Genomic DNA, 24,970 nt, shown 5'->3' with positions numbered 1-24,970 from the left:
ATAAGTAATGCTATATTTGCTGTACAGAATGCAGTGTTATTATTCCAATAACAACAACTCTATCATTGTTAGCATTATAATGAAACATAATTGATTTGATTAGAAATTGATTCCTAGAAATCACAAAAAGAGGTAATTTTCCCTGGGTTAAGTAGTCCTCAAATTAGCTCACTACATCTGACATTACCTGGCAAGTCATAGGTCTAATGTTTTCTTCCTGACTGGTACAACCGACAAGCCAACAAGATGCTGCTGTGTTCTGTATACATTTACTGAAAGAGATGCTCCGTTGACATCTGGCGGCTGAACTGAGAAACTTTGGAACTCTGGTCTGTCTGCTGAAACACCTCACATCATCAATAGAGCACACAAACTAAGAGGGAATGTACCTTTGCAGCATTGATATTCAATGCATGCTTCAGTAGTCACACAGCTGGTAACATTCTGTCACCGTTGGTATCAGAAAGGCAAAGACCCGGAGCAGAGTGACAGCTTTTGTCCATCTCTGAACAGCCTTCATCCATACCACAGAGTCACAGCCAGCCTACTCATCTCTGCCGAGGCATGCATTTGGAGGATAGGTTTCTCCAACACTGTCACAGCAGAGGTACGTAAAACCCTTCAGCATGCTCTTGTGCCTGACTGGTTTCCCAAAGGAGGTGAAAGTCACCCTGATTCTCATCATCTTCACCACAGGGTCATTCTGAATGACCATGTCCCCTTATTTGATGCTCTTAGCAGCTTCAGTGTGATCACTGTCACTACAGACTCTGTAGGGAAGTGAATTCATATATTCACAGTACACCATCTTTGGGTATTTTATTTGCCATTACAGAGTCATTATCACTTTATACATTACTATTACACTAGTTTTAGTGGCATGGCGTTTCATACTACATTATCTTTAATGCATTACACCATCATTTGTGGCATTATACAAAGGAGTACATCATTTTTAGGGCATAACTATACACTACGGCATGATTACATCTTACAGAATACAATCTGAGAGCATTGCATTATATGGATTTTTAAATGATAAAGAAATTCTGCCACTGTTTTGATTCGAAGTAGTTTTAGCACTCAGGTATTCGATTCACGCTCCAGCTACCCTGCTGAGAATCCACCCCAAGGTAGGATCAGAGAATGGAAAGCAGTTCTTACGTGTGATCTATTAAACATGGTGAATTTAAACTACATCCAAGGTGCAGCGCTGCATCACCCACATCATGAATAATTCACACTGTTCAGCCATGTCCTGTTTCCAATGCTGAACGAGGCTCCAGCTCTGCGAGGCAATGAGGAGAAAAGCAGCATGAGGGAAATGACAGCAAGATGCATCCAGCTACAGTGTAACCTCTTCATAGCGACCATCTTAAAGACTATTTCCGTAGTCAATTGGTTTAATAAAGTTCACATTTGATTAATGCACATGTTACTGAGTCGTTAACTGATTACCACGAGCAAGAATTCTGTCTTTGCAACTCATTTAAAGCAACTACGTGTTCTTTAAATTCATATAGTATGAATTTTTCCTACAAAGTATGCCTGAATCAATGTCTTCTCATAACACAATTTATACCCCACTTTGTTACCTTTGTCAGTATAAAGAGAGTTCAATACCATTTGGAAATATTACATAGGGAAATGTTACCAGACTGATCTGTATTCAGTCCACCAACAATAATTCAGTCATTTTGGACTAAATTGGACTGGTAACTCACATTCCACAATCGTAATTATTAGATGTATATTGATCTAATTCAAAGAATGGGAACTAAGTAATATAAACTGAGAACAAGCATAGTGAGAGATTGTGCTGGGATTGTCAGGCAAAGTCAAGATAGACTTCTGATAAAGAAATTATGTTTGACCAATTTATTGGAGATCTTTGAAGAAGTAAGACTAGCTGTGGCTGAAGTGAAGTCAGTTGTTGTATGGTATGTGGATTTCCAGAGGCTTTCTATAAGATACCAATGCAAAGGTCATTGTCCAATAAATGGACTCTTGACCTTATAAAGTACCTCATTACAGCCTTGCAGCTAATTGTCCATCTGCACTGCACTTCCTTTGTAACTGTAAAACTTTATTCTGAGTTCTGCTCTTGTTTTCTATTGTATGACTTCAATGCACTTTTGTAATGAAATTATCTGTATGGATGCAATGTAAAACAATGTTTTCACTGTATCTCCATACATATGGGAACGATAAACCAATTCACAAAAATAATAACACATCGTGCAGGAGGTGGCATGTTACCTAGACAGAAGATTCATTGGTTAATAAGGAACTGGAGTGGAGGCTTGACTCAAAAATCAGAGCAGCTGATACAATTTAGTAGTAAATGATACTTTACTAATAAATGGCAAAATAACAAGCCATGTGAGTGTCCCTGTGTTATGTGTGGAGATGGGAGAAGTGCCTCTACATTTAAGACAAGTTAAGTTGGGCCTTCAGTATTGGGTAAAACTAAATGGCTTCAATCACGGCTGTCCATCAAAATGTCTTTTGCAGGAGACATTGGAGTGCCAAAGTAAAATTAAAATATATCAATTTTTAGATTTGGTTAATATCTGGGCTGTAAAATTGAAACTGATTGAGGAAGACATAGCTGACCAAATTTGCTTGCCACCCATTCCTTTTTGGCTTTTGCCAGAAACAGAAGTAGACCTATTCCTCCTTTTTCAGCTTCAAAGAAGCAGAGCAATTTCAACAGCACTGATCGTAAATGAATATTTCAATAATAAATGGGGATCTTATCTGAAGATTTTTACGGATGGCTCAGTGGACCCAGAGAGCAGTAAGGCAGGACTTGGGATGTATGTGTCTCAACTTGGAATTGAGATTGGTCACCGGGTTTCAGATGGTGTCTCTGTCTCTGTAACAGAGTTATTAGCAATCCTCTTGGCCTTATGGTGGATAGAAGACTATCGACCATGCAGGGTTATCATCTGTTTGGATTCTGCTGTTGCCTTAGAGGCTATAGAAAAGACTAAATCAAAAGCTCATCCTGACATAGTTATTGAGATTCTCTTAGTTTTGTTTAGAATAGGGAAGATGGGTTGTGAAGTCAGATTTGCACAGATAGCTGGGTATGCTGGGGTGGAGGGAATTGAAATTGTGGATGGCATTGCAAAGTCTTCCTTACAGAGTGGGCAAGTAGGAATTAGAATACCCCTAGGCAGAGCAGAATTGAGAAGTAGGATAAAAAAAGGCATAGAGAAGAAATGGCAAGAGGATTGGAAAAGTGAATTAAACAGAAGGCATTTCTTTTCTAGTCACCCTCGAGTTAAAAAAGTCTCAGATTGTTACTCTTTAAATCATAGAGATATGGTGAAATTAACAAGACTTAGGTTGGGGCATTATGGGCTAAACTACTACTTAAAGATAACAGGAAAACATCCAACTGTATTATGTGACTGTAGTAGTCCAGTGACAGTTCAGCATGTTTTGCCGAGTTGTAATTGATATAAAATTGAAAGAAAAATATTGTTCAAGAGGCTGTCAAACTTAAATGTATTTTGTTTTTCTATTAAATCTTTGTTTGGCCACCAAGAGAGCCACCATCTGATTGAAAAGTTTATTATTCTGTTTCTATGTGCGACTAGTTTAGATTTGAGAATTTGAGTTTCTTGAAATTCTGTAATTAATTGTACATCCTGTGGAGGGTAGTAATACACCTAGATGCATCTAAACTGCCAGAAATAGAAGAAGAAGAAGCCACGTGAGATCACAAAACAAGAGACAACAGATTCTAAATACAACAGGCAACAAGGTAACTGGCCAATCCCCATGAAAGGTCTCAGCCCACATCACCTGTACTCTTTTCCATAGATACTACTCCAGCATTTGTGCATGCTGAAGGCTAGGCATACTGGTTGAGGTGGACTATTTTGAATGGGTGAACAAGTGTGAGTGAAAGCTGGGTTTAAGAAGGCTGCAGTTGATGAGTTGGAAACGAGTGACAGGTGACTCCTGTTAGCTGGGTAGAGATTGGGAGGTGTCTGCTTGTGCAGGCCTAGCAAAAACAACATAAGTGGGCCTTTTGCTGATTAGCCAGGTGTAATAGGTGATGTATCACAGGTTTCACATCTGGGGTTTTGGCTTTTTACCTATTTCATAGGTGAGTTGGATGAAGTTGCTGAAGTATGGTTACAAAAGTTGCTGATGACATAGTGATTGATGATAAACCAAGTGGAGGATAGAAGGAAGAGATACTATAAAGTGATAGAATTTGTTTAGCTGGAAAAATCTGGAGAACAATGTGGGAAAATGTAGAATTGTATATTTTGGTAGGAACAAAGAAAGAGCATGTGATCTAAATGATAATAGATCGCATAAATATCTGCGTGTCCTAATGCATGCTTTGCCAAAGGCTATATAGGTACAGTAAATAATCCAGAAAGTTCTTTTAATGTTATTATTTACTGCTGGGAGAATTGAATGCAAAACTATGGAAGTTTTGATTCAATTATATAGGACATTGGTGAGACCATATCTGAAGTACTGTGTATACAATCAGCCTCCTTTTTTAAACAGGATGATTGCAACAGTACAGTGAAAAATTCACTGGACTAATATCTGGAATAGTGGACATCATCTTACAAGGAAAGACTAGGCTTGTGTCTGTTGGAATTGAGGAGAGGAGACTTGACTGAACTGCTTATAGTACCTTATAGAAGTATTCAGTCCCCAATCCTTTGTTTATATTCAGTAAATGAGTATTACAGCCAGTGATCTTGATCTATTTAACTGAGAATTTTTATTTGTGAATCATATGCTTCTTTTCCCACAGTAGAGCCTAAAAATTAGGAAAAATTGTAAAGCATGAAAAGCTAAAAATTCAAAAACTGAAATACCAACATTTCAAACATATTCATCCCCATTTGCTCTGAACTTAGTTGAACCACCTCTCACAGCTATTACAGCCAATTGTCCTTTTAGATAAGTCTCTATTAGCTTTGCACAACATGATGGAGCGAGATTTGCCCATTCCTCCTTGTAAGATTACTCAAGCTGTGCCAGTTTAGTTGGGGAATGGCAGTGGACAGTGACCTTGAGGTCTTGACAGAGGTGTTCATACACATTAAGGTCAGGACTCTGACTTAGCCACTCAATTACATCAATTTTCTTCATCTGAAGCCACTCCATGGTTGTTCTGGCAGTGTGCTTTAGGTCATTGTCTTGCTGAAAAGCTAATATCATCCCTAGTTTAAGCTTTCTGATAGAGTCTAGCAGGTTTTTATCCAGGATGGATCTCTTTATATTCAGCAGCATTAATCTTCCTATCAACCCTGACCAGATTTCCAGTCCCTGCTGCTGAAAAGCATCCTCATGGCAGGATGCTAATTTCAATCATGTTTTACAGTAGGGATGGTGTTACCTGGCTGATGCACAGTATTAGATTTATGGCACATGTACCACTTAATGTTGAGGCCAAGAATTTCCTCTTTAACTTCATCTGACCACAAGAATCTCCACATCTTTACTGTACCTTTTAAGTGAAGCTTCTCATTGTCTTTAAGGGCAAGGATATGTTTTTTTTTAACCAGGGCGTCTTCCTTGCCAATTCTACATAAACACCCTTTTTGTGGAAGGCCTTAGAGATTGTAGAGCCATGAACTTCATCTCCAGTTGTAGCCACGAATGTCACAAAGGGTAAGTTAAATGAATGATCGGTGAAATGTGTGTATCTTGTGGCAAAATATCACTTAAGAAAGTTGTAATGGATGATATTACCATAAAAACTATCACAAGAGGAAACTGCTTCAGTGATGTATTTCAGGGTGTGATAAGTAGCACACTACCTCCTCCCTGAAGAAGCACTTTAGAGATTCATTTGCTTTCACAAATACCTTCCTGCTGTGACCATGGGAAAGCGAGATACAAGTAAGAAAAGGAAGGAGGCATCTTTGAAAGAGATGGAGATTGCCTCTGCAAGTGAAAGAGTTAGTTGCCATGGAATATAACATGAAAGAATGTGTGTTTTTCACCTCATCTGAAAAAATAGAAAAAGAACATTTTTATTGTGTTAATATTTAACATGAGCAAACACTAATGTACATTGGGATTCAGGAATGGTGGTTCATGAAAAGCAGTAAGTAAAAATACAGGTAGAGAGAACAACAAGGATTTCCTAGTTGCCACCCACTTCAACTCTGCTTCACATTCCCATTCAGATATGTCCATACATGGCCTCCTCTACTGCCATGATGAGACCAAACTTGGGTTGGAGAAGCAGCACCTCATACACCGTCTGGGTAGTCTCCAGCCCCTTGGCATGAACATTGAATTCTCCAACTTCTGGTAATTCCCTCCCTCTCCCTTCCCCCATCCCAGTTTCACTCTGCCTCCTCCTCCAGCTGCCTATCACCTCTCTCATGATTCCACCTTCTTCTACTACCCATAGTGCTTTCCCCTTACATTCCTCCTTCACCTTTCCTGCCTATCCCCTCCCCCACCCCTTGATCTTTCCCCTTACTGGTTTTTCACCTGGCACCTACCAGCCTACTCCTTCTCACCCTCGCCCCACCTTCTTTACAGGGCCCCTGCCCCCTCCTTCTTCAGTCCTGACAAAGGGTCTCGGCCCGAAATGTTGACTGTTCATTTCCACGGCTGCTGCCCGACCTGCTGAGTTCCTCCAGCGTGTTGTACGTGTTGCTTTGACCCCAGCATCTGCAATGTACTTTGTGTTAACAAGGATATTTTGTTATTGAAAATGTTTGGAGCACACTAGTAAGACAGTGTTGTCTCATTTGTGCAAGGTTTTGGTGAGCAAACATCTGAACTACCATGAAACACACAGATTGTTGGAACTCTGCTGAGTTCCTCCAGCTTTCTGTGAGTGTTGCTTGGATTTCCAGTATGGTACATACAGATCTTCTCTTGTTTGTGGCCTGAACTACCATGCACTGTTTTGATTTATAGACATAAGGAAGGATAAACTTACTTTGGAGTCAGTGCAGTTTACATTCAATGGATTTCAAAGATGAGGGTTTGTCCAATAAGGAGAGAATGAATAAGGTCAGCATTCATAAATTATTTCTAATTGCCCCAGAACATAGTGAAGAACCTTCTGGAACTGTTAAAGTCTTATGCTCCTACAACGCTGTCAGGATAGCAATTCCAGAATTTGGACCCAGTGGCAATGAAGGAACAGTGAATTATTTCCAAGTCAGGATGTTATGGGGTTTGAGGGGGTCCTGCAGGTGGTAACAATTGAAAAGGATTGTTTATTATACCTCGGCAATGTGGTGTCAGCTCTTTGTCCACATGGAGTAAATTCTGGACAGGTCACGGAGTGACACAGCATTGAAATATCTGCACCATAATGAACGTGTCAACATCCATTTGATTCTTGAGTAGTGAAAGTGTTCAAAATGTAATCGTAAAATAATGCACAAATACTTGGCTAATAATACTTGAATTTGTAGGTTTCAATGATTTAACAGCAGTTCACATATTTCTAATGTATTAATAACATCACTTGTAATATAAAACTTTGCTTTTATTTATTACTTCTTGCTGAATTTTAAGTGCATACATTTTTGATCCAGAATAATTACAAACAAACTACAAAAGGAAGTAGCTAGTCTGTCATGCTGTCATTGAAATCTGCCAAAGATACCTTTGGCACGTATGTGACTTCATCAAAGAATGAGAACTCATTGGAATTGGAACCATGAAGACAATTCGTTGAACTGATGCAATAAGTTAAATCTTTACTGAAATTGTTTTTTAATTGAAACACCTCTACTTACCAAGTACTTGCCAATCTCAGTGTCTCCTTTCACATCAGATAGAACAGAGAGTGCCAATTGAAATTTGTGGACTGGAAGTTAGAACTCAAAAAGACAGAAGTGGTCACACTCTACCTATCAAACTCCCTACAGATCTTTCCCTTCAGATGCTCGAAATTTCAGAACATTCACAAACTGGTTGGGAACAAAAGATTAAATCAAAGTACTGAGCATGACTGCTAGATCTTCCATTGGATAGAGATCAGTGATGATTTAGCCCAGGGGTGGGCAAACTTTTTGACTTGAGGGCCACAAAGGGTTCTAAAATTTGACAGGGGGGCCGGACCAGGAGCAGATGGACGGAGTGTTTTGGTAATACACCTCATAAGAGAAAATAAAATATCATGGGATATGTAGAAAACATGTGCTTTAATTTCAATTGAAAATGAACAAATGCATTACAACAAAATATCTGTCTTTGAAGTCCCATGGTATTTAGCTATTTATTGAAATGACTTTTAAAACACTGAAAATTAAATGAATAAAATACAGTTTTTTTAATAGTAACAGTTATTATTTTAAAGCACTGAAAATTCTGTTATCCTTCAAGATATTATCATCATCACTCTCCTCCTGACTGTCTTTATTTCAAAAACGGTAGGAGATGCAGGTCTACTTGTCCTGCTCCTTCTTATTCAATTGTCCCCTGTGCCAAAACTCAACAATGACCCGCACAATGACAGAACAGTGAGAGCGCGCCAGTATGCAGAGCGCGTTATTTGATCTGGAGCGCATTTTTTATTTTGAGAACGTACGTGCACCTGCGCACTACTCATGTCCATCACTTAACAGAAATGACATGTAACATGTAAGGCTTATTGAAAAAAATATTTTCAAATGCATTTTTTACATAACACAACGAAGAAACTTATTTTTAATTTCAGTGGGAACAGTGTTGTTGGTCTCCCTTTTTAGCCAGCGCATCGAAGTCTGGATTTAGTTTTGTTGTGGCGATTCTCAGGATGGATCTGAGGTGTTGGTCAGTTAACTTGGATCTGTGGCTGGCTTTGTTGTTGTTCATGACGCTGAACGCCTGTTCACACGAATAGGTCGAGCTGAACAAAGAGTAAAGCGCAAATGTGGAGTAGTACGCTGCACCTCAACAAAGGTCAATGTGTAGCGGTGTGCTACATGCAGCGCTAAAATTACGACACGGAGTCGGTAACTGCAGTCAAAGAAAAAAACTTTATTCGAAATCCCCAGCCTCACTTTTAAGCCTCCCTCAACCTGCCCCCCTGTGCAGAGGCTCCAAAGCTCTGTACTCGCAAATCCCCGCAGGCTATCTCCCTTAGCCGGAACGCTGGCTAATTGTGAGCCGGTTCGGATGTGCCAGGAAATGGGTCACCACAAATGTATATAGAGTGTGTCATCTATTGGGAAAACGCCAGAATTGCGGGGAAAAAACGTTAACAGGGTTTATTAATATAATTTCATCAAGTTCTGCGGGCCGGATTAAAAAGCTTAACGGGCCGCATATGGCCCGCGGGCCGTAGTTTGCCCATGCCTGATTTAGCCTCATTGTTGGACAACTTTGAAGTTCTTTTGCAGAAGCTTAAGCAGTTACAGTACTAAAGTACATTAAAATATATCAACACAAGAAAGTAGGAACAGAAGTAGGCCATTTGGGCCCACAAGTCTGACCTTCATTCAATATGACCATGGCTGATCTGCCCAAAGCCTATTTTCTTCCTCAGTGCCCAAAGACTGTTTTCTTATCTCCCTATAACCCTCGAATGCCTTTCAAAATATTATATACAGTACTTCCTCTTTAACTATCCACAGTGATCCAGCATCCATATGACATTTCCAGAGATTTCAAGATTTCCAGAGATTCACCATCCTCTGTGCATTTATGATCTTTTTCACCAACCCACCCTTTGTCAATCATATTCACAGAAAAGATGGTTCTGAATGTTAAAATGGATTTGCAACTGGAATATTACAAAGTTTGATTTAAGAAAAAACAAACCATGTTATATTTAAACATAAAAATTCAGGGAAAGAAACCAGTCTTTATAAAGCTAATGTTTATACGTCTGAACTTCCTAAGAGGGAGAGAACACATTGCAAAGCAGTCTCATTAAGAGGTGATAGTAAGCAATGTGCAGCAAAATTTTATTTAAGATTTTTTTCTCATGTCTTTTAACTAAAGTATTCACTGATGAAATGAGAAAACCACAATGAAATGTGAAAGTCATAACAAAATTCAATTCAATAAATCTTCAGAATTAAACTCACTTGTTTTTCATGAAACAAAGATGGTTAAAGATTCATCCCAGCTGAAATCAGCAGGGGATTTCCAAAGTCATAGCCATGTAGCATAGAAACAGGCCCGTCAGCCCAACTTATTCACGCTGACAGTGTTATCCCATGAGCTAGTCTCATCTGCTCGCTTTTGTAGCCTATAGCTCTCTAAATTTCCCCTGTCCAAGAGAATGGGCATGCTCGAAGGCGGTGGTTGTTTTAATTTAAATTTAATTTTATTTTATTTAGATACAGTGACGAATAGGTATTCCAGCTCTTAAAGCCGTGTCGCCCCAGCGACCCCTGATCACCCTACTTTAACCCTAATCTAATCATGAGACAATTTACAATGACCAATTAACCAACCCGGTACATCTTTGGACTGTGGAAGCAAAACTGGAGCACCCTGGGGAAAACCCATGCGTTCCACAGGGAGAACCTACAGAGACTCCTGACCGAGGATGCTGGGATTGAACTCCGAACTTTGATGCGCTGAGCTATAATAGCATTTCACTAACCACTTCACTATCGTTTTGAGATGTTGCTGCGTGTAATAAGGAAAGAAAGTTTCCATGCAAGCAGGGTGAGAAAGCGATCCAAAATATCCAATAAGGAATTAATAGTGATCTCTTTTTAAAACAACTGTATTAGTCAGTTGCCAGTACAGCAAGAATGGTGGGTGTATTGTTCTTGCTATTTAATAGGAAAATCTGGCTCAACAGAACAGTGTACGGTGATTCAGATAGTAGACAGCAAGGAACAAGGAAATATTGCAGAGTGCAGTTGTCTCTGGAGATTGTGGGATTCATAAGGAATAAGTTTAGGTTTCCCCTGCTTGGATTGAAAGCTAGGTATAAGGTTCTGCAAATGTTGATGCTATAACGCAGCATGGGGGCTATATCATTTCTTGTGGGGAAATGAAATGTGAAAAATAATTACTAGTGTGCACACTCCTCCCTTTACTTGATAGATTGCCTTGTAACTAAAAGCATTGAATGATTACATACCAAATTTCATAATACCAAACACTGCCAAAGGGAAGAATCGTAGGATATCCTGGAGTTCTGTGCACTTACACTTGTCATTCTTCAGAGATTCTTATGTGTATTCTCCTGAGTTTGCAAATGAACAAAGGAATAGCTATTGTTATTATTTCCTTTTCATTAGAACTGTCAGTTTTGATTTAAGTTTATTAATTTATTGATAGTAGTCACTCCAGCTGTATGTTAATCCGTGGAGATAGATGTTTTCCATCTTATTGTACAATTTCTTTAATAATACTAATTTTTAATGACATCTGTGGCCAAAATTGCAATTGGGATTCTGGGTACCGGAAAAGATCAGATCCTCTGCTATATAAACAGAAAATTCAAGAGACGTCCAACAGATCAGACAGCATCTGTGGTAAGAAAAACAGAATTAATGTCTCATGACAAAGGTTCTTCATTAGATCCGTTTTATGGTTTTCATGGGCTTTTTGTTCATGACCTTGCAAGCTAGGATGTTTACTTATAGACTCTGCTTTTAGAATTCTCCCATAGTCCTGGCAAACATTTGTTCTCACCACAATAAATTTCCAGTCTGACCAATTTGTTCCATCATGCTGTAGGTAAATTGGCTGCTGACTTTGTCAACATATCAACAAGAACAAGATTTCTAAAATAAGTTGTTAATTGTACAGCATGTCCAAAGATATCAAGTAGAAATTGCTTCTTTATTTTGAATTTATTTGAAGTCATTACAATTATTTGGTGCCTTTGTTCTCTACCAATAATATTGTTAAGCTAATAATTCAAAGTTAAGGTTGATTAATTCAAGGAATTTTTCTTACCCTGGAAATTTCAGCTTTGGTTTAAGTGCGCAATTTTACTTAATAGAAAAGAAAATTAATTCTGTTATATCTGCGTTTTTACAGTATTGTTGGAAAGAATTGTAGATCTGCACTCATTTCCCCTTTCTCTATCATACTGAGCACAACCATAGTGTAATCAATCTTAGTGATATTTCTAGGATGCTGCTAGAATGCTCAGCAGGTCAGACAGCCTCATGGAGAGGGGTCAGATTCGGAAGGATAACCTTCTGCAAAAACAGACGCTGCTGAGGAGTTCAGCATTTTATTTTATTGCCGATTTCAGTATCTTGCTCTAGCAACTTGCAAAGCATTTTAACTCTTCAATTCTCTAATTCTTTTCTCATAAAATCATAAAAGCTACACTGTATGGAAACAGAACCTTCAGTCCACCTTATTAATACTGACCAAAGAGCCTTGCTCAGCTAGTCTTGCATGTCTGCATTTGGCCCATATCCCTCTCTCCCCAGCTTTCCTATCCTCTTAAACATCATAATGGTGTAACAACCTCTACCACTTCCTCTGGCAGTTCATTTCAAGCCCCCACCACCCTCTGCTGGAATATATAATGTAATAACAGAGTCCATTGAAAAGAATAGGACAGTGCTGTCATGGATTTCTGAAAGGATTAACTTACTGGAGTTTTTGTGGATGTGAGGTGCAGGCTAGATAATGAGAACCAGTAGATGTGGGTGTATTTGGAGATTTGGATGGCTTTTGACCAGGTCTCACATAAATGACTGGTCAACAAGGAACTGCGAGTAATCTACTGATGTAAAATGAGAATCGCTTTATTGTGCAGAAAGCAAGGAAAGAAAAGTATTAGCTCTTTCTCAGATTGACAGGCTGTTAGATGTGGGCTATCTCAGGGATCACTGCATAATCCCCAGCTATACAGAAACTATGTCAACAATTTTCTGAGGGGATCAAATGTGATTATTCAAGGTTTGCTGATAATACTACATCATGTGGGGCTGAGAGTGCGGAGGAGAGTGTAAAGAGATATCAGAAGGATATAGACAAGATTGAGTGTGCAAGAACTGGATAGACAGAATGCAATGTGGGAGATGTGAGGTCATCCATTCTGGGGCACACAACAAAAACAAAGTTTTACTTTAAGTCGTGAGAGGCTAGGTTTTATTGTTATCTAAATTGATCTAAGTACACTTGCAACGGGTCACAAAACAACAAATTTCATGACTTGTATCAGTGACAATAAACCTGATTCTGATGGCCAATATGCACGTGCCACAAGCGACTGGAAAGGCAAGTAGTATGTTAGCAGTACATACGAAATGCCAGTGGAATGCCGCAGGCCAGGCAGCATCTATAGGGGAAGCACTGTTGACGTTTCGGGTCGAGACCCTTCATCAGGACTAACTGGGAAAAGTTAGATAGTAAGGGATTTGAAAGTAGGAGGGGGAGGGGAAAATGCAAAATGATAGGAGAAGACCGGAGGAGGTGGGGTGAAACTGAGAGCCAGAAAAGTGATTGGCAAAAGGAATACAGAGCTAGAGAAGGGAAGGGATCCTGGGACGGGAGGCCTAGGGAGAAAGAAAGGGGGAGGGGAGCACCAGAGGGAGATGGAGAACAGGTAGAGTGATGGGCAGAGAGAGAGGAAAAAAAAGGAGGGGGGACAAAAGCTAAATATATCAGGGATGGGGTAAGAAGGGGAGGAGGGGCATTAACGGAAGTTAGAGAAGTCAATGTTCAGCCCTTATTTTGAGAGGAAATGGATACAGAAGACTACACTTGGAGTAGGGAGTACTGTTTTGGTCTCTCCCATTAAAGAATGTACTTGCCCTTGAGGGGAGTGCATCAAAGATAGCAGGGATGACAGATTTACTGATTCAGAACAGATCAAGTAGATTAGGTTTGCATTCACTAGGGTTTAGAAGAAATTGAGGAAAATTCTTTGAAACATATTTTTTTGGTAGGTTGGATATAGGGAGAATATTTCCATTGTCTGAGTCTAGAACCAGAGATCACAGTCTCAGGACAAATTAGATGCTTAATCTTGAAGTGTGAGGAGAACTCTCTTCGGATTATGTTTCATAATTTATGTTTAATATCTGTTTTGCTTGTGAATGGTGCTTATCTGATTCTCTATGCCTGTGATCCTGCGGCAAGTAAGTTTTTCTGTCTCACTTCTGCAGGCATCCACTTGTGCACATGACAATAAACTAAACTTTGACTTGGACAGTGGTAAATCTCAACTCCAGGGGCTGTGGACGTTCAGTCACTGACTTCAGTTAAAACAGTGACTCATAGATTTTTTTATGAAAAGCAATATGGGAACAGTGCAGGGAAATGGTATTGAAGTGGAAAATGAGCCAGTGTCCTGGTGAATGGCAGGGTAAGCTTGAATGGCCTGTTCCTGCTCCTATTTCTTTTGTTTTTGTTTGTTTTATTTCTCCAATTGTCTCCCTCCCTTAAAGATTCACACTATTTCTGGGACTCACTTCTATGCAGCTGGTCATTTTCTACCATTCTTAACAACGAAATTACGTAGAGAATGCTCTCAAGCATCTGAGGCAGATCCTTCTCCCTCTACCTTCGTGTGAAACTCTCCATGGCTCAAGATAATCCTAACCATTAGGGTTAGGGTTAGGAATAAAAAGCCATATTGTCCTAAGCTACCGTTTGTGGTTTCCTTCAATTACTCACCCAGGAGGTTACAAAGAGAAGCCAGTATTGTTCTGAATCTGAAACATTGTGGTGCAAGTGGTATGGTGCCACGACAAGCAGTTTTATTTTATTCACTGGGCTACGTAGAAAGTTTTCTTATTGTTAATAGTCTTGTGCCACCAGAATCTGTGATTATGATTAATCTAGAAAAGCTCTCTCCATTCTCAATTTTTGGAGAATTTTTATGTACTTTGAAAGCCAACTTTCATAGGACTTCATTTACAATGAGATCATCCGATGCAAGAGTTCTATAGACTCTTGAAGTACAGAGTCCAGAGTCAATATTTATGCAGTCTTATAGAAAATAATCTGAAAAATCTATCACAATTTGGCCCATCTATTGCTCCCTGTTTATTTAGATTGCTTATGAATTTCAGCAGGGTTGCAGTAGAATATGGGAGAAGCCAGGAGGAAAGCCATGGGACAGAAACTGGCCCATACCCATCATTGGGTTGTCAAGTGGGACAGAAGAAAGATTTAGACCAGTTTATATAAATATATACTTACATAAATAATATTTTTTAAAAAATCAGCATTAGGGTTACAGTACTGGGTTAGATGATAGTAAGGGGAAGGGTTAAAAGTTAGCAGCTTAGTTTCAGTTTATCACCAACTCAAAGCAAGAAAAAATTGGTTAAAGTTAATCAAGTAAGCTTGAGCTTACTTGCTCATTTACATTGGTCATAGTGTGCACTAAAGGGCGGGCTTGTATAAAAAAGTAAGGTTTGGTATTATATTGGAGTGAAAACTCCTCTTGCTTGCAACATTACCTCCTTTGCTCAGGAAAAAAAACTTAAAGAAACATGAGCTGTACAGTTCACAAGCTCACAACCTTTACTTCACAGCAGTAATCTTCTTTCTGTCGAGCGGAGTCAGGCCACTTTTGCTTGTTTACTTATTGAGATTGTTGGCTCTTCATATATACCAGAGATCTGATTAGAAGCACCTAATGCAGATGATAGGTTGCAGTTATTGAACAATATATTTGAAAGCTGTCTCCTTAATTTGGTTAATTGTGCCACTGAAGTGATTTTCTGAAGCTTGGGCACTTGACTGCGTCTCCGTCAAACTTTAATATCTGCCTTTGTGGTCTTCTTCCCTAATATAGCTACAGAATGTCCTTCCAGCCCTATGGCAACTCCTATATTCCACATAAGAGATGCCAGGCACTTTCCTTCTAGGTCCATGAGACATCCTATTATATTACATCTCTCCCAGACACGTGCCACATACTCTGGCTCAACATACCCTATCGCTGGAAGTACAAGTTGGATACCTCCTCATCATCCCAGGCATTCAGTCATTCAGTTTCTTACTGTATATTCACTGAATAGACTTCTTCATCTTCTTATTTGACTGCAACACATTAATCTGCTTGTGCATTGTCATCCTTCAACCTGTGTAGTGCTCTTGTAGTGTCAGCATCTAGGCTGAAACTTAGGGAATGATGGCTTGTCATCTTTTCCTTCTCTCCTCTCTCTCTTTCGATCTGTCCATTGACCTCTGGGAGTGATGGCAAGTTTCTCTCTGATTCACTTGCAGTGATTGGGACAGAAAATGTGTGAGGTCCTTTTGTCAGAAGTGACAAACACATATGCCAAAATTTTAGACAGGAAGGCGTTTAGTTAAGGGAAAAAGAAGAAAATAATTGCTTCTGTTTGAAATTCCAATTCACTTCCATGATTTCTTGAAGCTGCAACTCATCTGCCCTGAATCCCATCAGCAGTCAGCCTGTCTCCTCCAGGATGATTTCCTTCTTGTTTGCAACAGGCCTCCTTCCCTTGTGTAGTGACAGACTTGGATTTTGTGTTCCTTGGACTGCAGGATCAAGAAGATAAAAAAATTTAGACACCCAGTGTGACACAACGAACAGAGCTGCGGCTTCCCACTGCAGTGACTTCACCTTGAGCCTGTTTGACATTGGCCTGAGATGGAATGTACACTGCTACCAAAATGACCAGTGAAACCTCCCATGGCAAAAAAATGGCTGGCACTTGTTTGTGAACTGCTCCAGGTCAGGTGAACAGGAGTAGAACAGCACTGCACGTTTGTACGTCACGAGGAATTGATCTTGAAGCATACGTCTCCACTTCTGCTTTTGAGAGACTCAACAGACTTATCTCGGCAGTCTGTTCGAATTGCTGAGTCCAGAATGGAAGGGGTAACCAAGATTCTGTGGAACGAAGAACACAAGCGGTCCTAATGTCCTCCTGATACAGTACTCGGGCTCTGAGGTGTTCAGTTTTATTTACCACAGGCTGTACACTTGCCAGCGAGAAGTTGGTATTGGGTGTTGAAAAACTCACCAATAGCCCAGTGTAGCAACCTCAGTTCCACCAAAGGGATTGTGCACCAGCCACAGTACGATCTATTTCGGTCGGTTTTAAGCAGCAATAGATTGTTTAAACTGTCATTACTAACTGTACAGGCCTTAGATGCAGTTGTGGTTTTCAGCTGTAGCAGGCTGAAATGGGAATCTTTGATTGTTTCCATCAGAGTTGCTGCTTTGAATTGCTCTTGTCCTTGGCACCCTGGAAGTAACGTAGCAAAAATAAGAGAAAAAATTCTTCCTATGTGTTTCTACTTGAACTGAATGGATAGTTGCACTTGTCTCTAAAGCAATTAATAACAGAATATGTTTGTAATCTATTTAATGGCATTAACTTCTGTTCTATAACTTCACCCTAAGTAATCGGTTACACTTCTGCACACTACATTGATATTGATTTTCTTGAATGGTGGATGTTTCTATTGCAGTTACTGATCCTCTCTGGTTCATTTATTATTTCACATAACAAAGGAGCCAGCCAGGTCAGTGTCAGTATTTTGCTCCAAGACTTCACTAGTGAACTGATTAATGAAATTAGTCATCACTTCAGGTGTGTTAATGAACTGCAAATCATTTCTATGTGTTTTTAATACTTAAGTGACTTTTGTACCAATTTTGACTCTGAAGAAGTTAATTTTGCTTGCTCGAATGTAATTAAGAATTTCGAGCTCAAGTCAGTTGGTGTCTATTGTTCTGACTACAATTGTGGAAGAATTTAACCCAGTGGGAGAAGGAGTTGTGCTCAGGAAACCTGGAACTTTATATTTACACATTTACTGTGTTTTTCTTTCAGTTCCACAGGAAGGATATTTTCCTTGTACGGGTTACAGTCCAGAAGCCAAGGAAACAGGTTTCCTTTGGAGTTTGAGGGAGAAGAGCTCTTGTTCTTTCTGACATATTGGCAGTTCTTGGAAGTCCCTCGTCTTCTTGCTGTAAATTTCACCTCGTTCAAGATGTCAAATTGGAAGCACTCAGTCACATTAAATTAAAGTTCCTGTCTCCAGAAAGGAGGTTTTCTTTCTATCATCCACAAAAATTGGGTGGCTGGATTCAGGTTTCTGAAGGTTTTTTATTATTCATGTCTCACTTAAACTAAACTCAACATTTTGGTGATTAAAGATCCCCTTGAAATGTCAGGGGATGAAACTAATGATGAATGTAACTGTGCAATCTCACTGATTGTGACATACAGCATGAAATGAAGCCCTTTAGTCTATAGTCTCTACCAAACATCCATCACTCAATAATACTAATTCTATATTAATTCCGTTTTTTATTCTGGTCACATTAACTCCAACTCACCCACATACTAGGGACAATTTAAAGCAGCCACTTAATCTACCAAACCCAAATGTTTGGAATGAGGAAAGGAATTGAAACACCAAAGGAAATAATGCAGTCACACGGGGAACATTCATATTCCACATAGACAGACAATCTGAATTTATATTCTATATAAATCCTGAGATAATATGTTATAGGCCTTCAATGCATTGCTCTTCAAAGCAGATGAACATGTATGGTTTAAGGGAAAGGTATGGGAAGTAAATACATGCACAATTGAAGAGATATGTTTAAAGAGGCTTTCAGGCAGGGGAGGATGCAAAAAACAGACGATTTGGAAGCAGGTTTTCAGAATTTGAGACAAATTAGCTGAACAGCTGTATCACCAAGTGGAGAACCCATGCAGGGGTAATGGCCTAGAGAAGGATTTCAAGAAATGGTTTCCAAAATAATTGTACTGAGTGACAGAGAGCCAATACAAGGGTTAAGATTAACAGATGGTAAGGATTTAGGGTGGGATATAACATGATAAGAATTCTGGATGAATTTAAGTTCATCGAAGCTATTAATTTGAGGAGTTTTGGACAAGTCAAATTCACAGATGACCAAGGAATAAATAAACTTTTATATATAACCAGTGTTGGTGACAGAGAGAACTTTGCATTTGAAGATCAACTTGGGTCTAAAGTCTTGGGGAACTTGGGGAAAGCAGAACATTGAGATTTTGCATTTTTGTTTTGTACTTGGGTCTAAAGTCTCAAAAAGAGGATGTGAAAGTTGACAAGTTTGTCAACTCAATATTAGAAAAATGGTTTAAGCACTTAACTGGTGACAGACTCTCAAGGGACAATCAGATTCTATAAAGAATGCCCCCAGAGTCCATTAAAAACATTTAAAAAGTACTTGTGCATGGATAGGAATGGTTTAGAGGGAGATGAGCCTAACATGAGAAAATGGGACTAGTTTAGATGGGAATTTGGGTTGGTTTGGATCAGTTGGGCTATGACACTGTCTCTGAGTATGGTCCTAAATAGGAGTGAAACTACTTCCTGGGGAATACAGAATATTAGATGCAACAGAACTAGAACTGGTGGGTATTCAGGCAGATTACACTATTGCATCAGATTTTCAACACATCTGCCAATGGACACCTTGCAGATTATCCCTCAGTATCAGTTCAGATACAACATGTAGAGGATCATAAATGTGAGGATTGTATTGAAGCTGGGCTGTAAGTGAAATGGTCTTAGGTTTTAGAGCTGTGGAGGACATGGCATGAAATTTTCAAAGTGTGCCATTTCGTATGAGAAAAGATGAAGATTTAAATGTTAGCTTTATTTGTTACATGTATATCGAAACACTGAAATGTACAATACATTGGTTGTGTCAAATCTAATCAATGAGGACTGTGCTGGGCCATGCTTCCAGAGCCAACGTAACGTACCCACAATTCACTATGCCCTCGTCATAACCCTTATATTTTTTTATCCACAAGTGAGACTGGGGGAAAAATCCTGGTCAGAGGAGGTTGAAGGGAGATGATTTAGGTGAGGTATAGCTTGGGGGAAACATACCTGACTGAGGAAGGGAAGTGGAGGCAAAGGGAGATGTGAGGGTGTGGGAGAAGGGTAGCAATGGAAGAATGATGAGATGAAAGATTGGAGAAAACATGATGAAGGGAAAATATTAAAGTAAATTGAGTGGAAGACACAAAGACTAAAGAGTATCGATGTAGTAGAGGAGATCTCTAGAGGTAAGTAGGGTAATGCAGAGGATGAAGAAGTGAAAAACAGGCACACAGCTGAGTGATAGGTCTTGAGAAAGATGGAGGCTAAGTCTCCAACAACTTTAGTCAAAGATCAGATTGGTTTATTGTCATTATATATGAGGATGCAAATAAATTCCTTGTTTGTATGAAGCTCACAGTGTAAATAAAATAAATATAACAACAATTACAGCAAAAACTGCCGAAAACAGAATGGTGCAAAAATAGTTGTGCAGCCTGAAGTAGTACAAAAAGATTTAATTAAGAGACGGTGACAGAACAATCAAGAGACTGGGAACATGGCAGCACCAACAGGAAGGGGGAATAAGCATTGACCCAAACCTAAATTTCCTCAGCATCACTTGCCTTAACTATCTCCTCTCTGTCCTTCTGTCATCATTAATATCCTACTACTGTACTGCCATCCATTATCTATCACCCCACAACTCCAGCATTTCCGAAGTGTTTCCTGGCAGAGCAGTTCATTTCTGTAAAATGCTCCATCTAGTGGACTGATGCTGCTTTTTGCAGATTGTGTCAATGATGGTGAAGCAAAAATGACAGCCAACTTTTCGTTTGAGAATAATCTGTTAAGTTATTCTGACAGATATTCTCTCCCAAACTGTTTGACTCTTTCTATTCTCCGTCCAGAAGAATATGGCCAGTCTGTTCCATGTGGACCAATGCAGTGGCACAGCTGGCAGAAATGTCTCATAGCTCCAAATACCTTTGTTGGATCCTGGCCACAGGTATTTTCTGTAAGCATTCGCCATGAGTTTTCTCTGTAAGCTCTGCCTTTCTCCTGCATCCCAAAGATATGGGTTGGCGGGTTTACAGGGTGACGTAAATTACCTCTATGTAGGTGAGTGAGTGAATGGAGGAGTTGATGGAGAGAATGAAATAAGAGTTGATGTCAATGGGCGCTTGTTTGCTGGTCCCTACTTGATGGGCCTGTTTTGAAAGTTTGTGGAAGAAAAAGTAGTATGATTTTAACGTTTATATTACCAAGTGAAAAACTGCTGCTTCAGTATGTTGACTTCTTGTGACACTATTTTTCAGAAAATTACTTCAGAAAGGGTGATGTTGAAGTCATAGTCCAATAACAAAACTGAAAATCTAGCACATTCCCCCGAGACTTCAGTGTTTTCTTGCTGTGAACAATCATGGACCTCAGGAATGGAATTACCACAAGACTACCACATCTATTAACCCTGCACTGTGAACGTTTTTGGAATATCTGAACATGCATATTTTAACATGGAAATGATTAAACTGCAATCAGTGATTCAAACCCACTTCAGTGGCATTTTTTTTTACAGTTTCCTTTATAAATAATGGGAATCAAGTGAACTATTGCAACTTAAACAATTTAAAGACTTACTTGTAAACACAGCTTATCAATATTCTTACTTTGTTTTATTACAGGGGTAATTCAGCCCATCAAGATTTATACTGATCCTCAGAGCAATCTCATTCCACAATTATTTTCCTGTAACTAATTCTCTGACACAAAAACCAGTCTTGTCTTCATTGACTCTGTCTGCACTACCTGCTACCTTGGGAAAACAGTCAACAAAATCAAAAGTCCCTCCCATTCCAGATATTCCCTCTTTTCACCCCTCCAATGGACAGAAGATTAAGAAGCTTGAGAACACATACCACCAACCTCAAGGAGGCTTCTAACCTGATGTTATAAAACTCTTGTAGAGACCCCCTGAACAATAAAGATGAACACTTGATCTTCCAATCTAGTTGGTAATGGGCCTTACAGCTTATTTATCTACCTGCACTGAATTTTCTCTGTAGCTATAACACTGTATTCTGTCAGTGCTTTACCTTTTGTGCTACCTTGAGGTACTTATGTATGGAATGACCTGTTTGGATAGCATATGAGAAATATTTTCCACTATATTTCAATACATATAGCAATAGTATAGGTCATCCTAATTGGAAGACCACACTTTGTGTGGATTGGTGATAACATCTCCTCCTCGCTGATGATGGACACTGGTGCACTTCAGGGGTGTGTGCTTAACCCACTGCTCTACTCTCTATATACCCATGATTGTCTGACCAGGCATACTGTTCTCAAATATTATCTATATATTTGCTGATGATACAACCATTGTTGCTAGAATCTCAGATGGAGATAAGAGGGTGCACTGGAGTGAGATATGCCAACTAGTGAAGTGGTGTCGCCGCAACAATCTGGTACTCAACATCAGTAAGACAAAAGAGCTGATTGTGGACTTCAGGAAGGATAAGACATAGGAACACATACCAATCCTCATAGAGGGATCAGAAGTGGAAAGAGTGAGCAGTTTCAAGTTCCTGGGTGGCAAGATCTCTGAAGACCTAACCTGGTCCCAATGCAATTATATCAATGCAATTATAAAAAAAAGGCAAGGCAGCGACTATAATTCATTAGGAGCTTGAAGAGATTTGGTATGTCTACAAGCACTCAAAAACTTCCATAGATATACTGTAGAGAGCATTCTGACGGGCTGCATCACTGTCTGATATGGGAGGGGGGTGGAGGGGCAACTGCACAGGACCAAAAGAAGCTGCAGAGGTTTGTAAATCTAGTCGGCTCCATCTTGGGCACTAGCCTAGGTAGTACCCAGGACATCTTCAAGGAGTGGTGTCTCAGAAAGGCAGCGTCCATTATTAAGGACCTCCAGCACCCAGGGCATGCCCTATTCTCACTGTTACGGAAGCCCGAAGGCACACACTCAGTGATTTAGGAACAGCTTCTTCCCCTCTGCCATCTGGACATTGAACCTGTGAACACTAGCTCACTTTTTAAATATATATTATTTCTGTTTTTTTGCACTATTTTTAATCTATTCAATATATGAATACTGTCATTGATTTACTTATTTATTATTATTTTTTCTCCTGCGTTATGTATTGCATTGAACTGCTGCTGCTAAGTTAAATTTCACGACACTTGTGGTGATAATAAACCTCATTCTGATTCTGATAATATAAAACAATTACTTTTTTATATGTTCATTCTGACTCTGATGTTTCTAAAAGTCACCCAAGGGATAGCTTAAAATAGACAAATAATGAATACGGTATATGTTTTGACTTGTGGGTGTGGAGCACTGGGGAAACATCCACATGATCTCCAGCAGAGGTCAGGATAGAACCCCAGTTCTGTCTACCTGTTGGATTGCTACAGTTCATGAGGAAATATTAAGCAATCTTTCCAGAATTACAAAACAATTATTTGTGTGGGATTATAGTTCACACAGATAAATAAATACAAATGTAATAGATGTTAATATTTTTAAATTGTTTCAGAAAAAGTTTATTTGATATTTCAGTTCCAAAATAAGATGTATATACTGTACTGTGCAAGAGTCTTAAGCACGAATATATAGCTGGGGGCTTAAGGCTTTCACACAGAAATGAAGTAATTTTATATATTTTCTGTACTGCTGCACAAAAAAAAACAAATTTCATGACATATGTGAGTGATGATAACCCTGTTTCTGATAGATATATTTCTTACACACGCACACACACACATCTCAAGCTCAAGTTTAATTACTTTGAAAGCTATAGAATATGGTCACTGTCCCCCAGTCCACACCTCCACCTCCTGACTGGTTTCTTTTCTTAAAATAAGGTTGACTATTGCCCTTCCTTTGGTAAGCTATCTTTATACTGTGTCAAAAGAATTATTTTAGATTCACTTAATAACTGCCACCCCATCTAAGATATTTGGACTCGGATAATCCCAGTTAAATTCCCTCTAAAATCTGATTTGTCTTTACACCTTCTTGCAATATGCTTGCATATCTGTTGCTCCAGTTCTCTCTGACTATCGGGAAGCCTATTGTATAACTCCAGCAAAATAATTGTCCCTCACTTATTTCTAAGTTCTTCACATATGGCTCAGTTAAATGATCCCTCCAAGATATCATATCTACCGACTGCTATGATACTCTTCCTAATCAGATGTACCACCCCTCCGCTTCTTTTGCATCCCTATCTGTCACTACTGAAACTTCTCATTGAGCACATTAAGCTGTCAGTCCTACCTTCACTTAAACATGTTTCTGTGATGCAACAAGGTCATATTTCCATATGATGATTATGGATGTGGTGGGTCAAAATCCTGTTTCTGTGCTATGTCACCCAATGGATCTTACTTCCAAGTCTATGCCAAATGCTTCCTTTTTGAAATATATTCACTCTTCTTAAACTGTGGCTTCCACACTACTATAGTGGACAGTAGCACACCTCTGCTCTCAGCCCTGGACAGAGTAAAAATAGTGTTTCCCTGGTTCTCACCTTCCACCTCATCACCCTTCAACTTTCCTAATATAAACTGGGACCACCTTAGTGTATGGGGTTTAGATGGAGCTGAATTTGTTAAGTGTATCCAGGAGGGTTTCTTAGATTAATATATGGATGGTCCAAAGAAAGGAGGTACTGTATTGGACCTGGTGTTGGGTAATGAACCTGGCCAGGTGATTGACCTTTCAGTCAGGGAACAGTGACCACAATTCCTTAACTTCCAGGATAGCTGTAGATAAGGATAGGTATGGTCCTTGTGGAAGAATTTTAATTGGAGTAGGGCAAATTATGAGGGCATTAGGCTGAAGTTAAGTAACATTAAGTAGGATCACCTTTCCTCTAGCAAGTCCACATCAGACATGTGGAGGGTTTTTAAAGATGAATTGCACAGAGTCCAAGAAAAGTATTTTCCCATTAGAAGGAAGGCTGGGGATGGAAAGGTATGGCAACCTTGGATGTCCAGAGAGGTGATGACTTTGGTCAAGAAGAAAAAGGAAAAGTATGTAAAGCTTCAGATGTCAGGATCAACCAAAGTACATGGGGAGTATAAAAAAGCCAGAAAAGAACTAAAGAAGGGAGTTAGGAGGGCCTGGAGGGGCCATGTCCTCTCTAGCCACAGGCGAGGTCCAGGAGGACTGGTGAATGCAAAGGTTGTACCTGTATGTAAGAAGGGAATAAAGGAAAATCCTGGGAACTATAGA

Source organism: Hypanus sabinus, chromosome 7, assembly GCF_030144855.1.
Source record: "Hypanus sabinus isolate sHypSab1 chromosome 7, sHypSab1.hap1, whole genome shotgun sequence".
Lineage (NCBI taxonomy): Eukaryota > Metazoa > Chordata > Chondrichthyes > Myliobatiformes > Dasyatidae > Hypanus > Hypanus sabinus.
The sequence above is the reverse complement of the archived record's forward strand: the minus strand, read 5'-3'. Positions refer to the sequence as shown.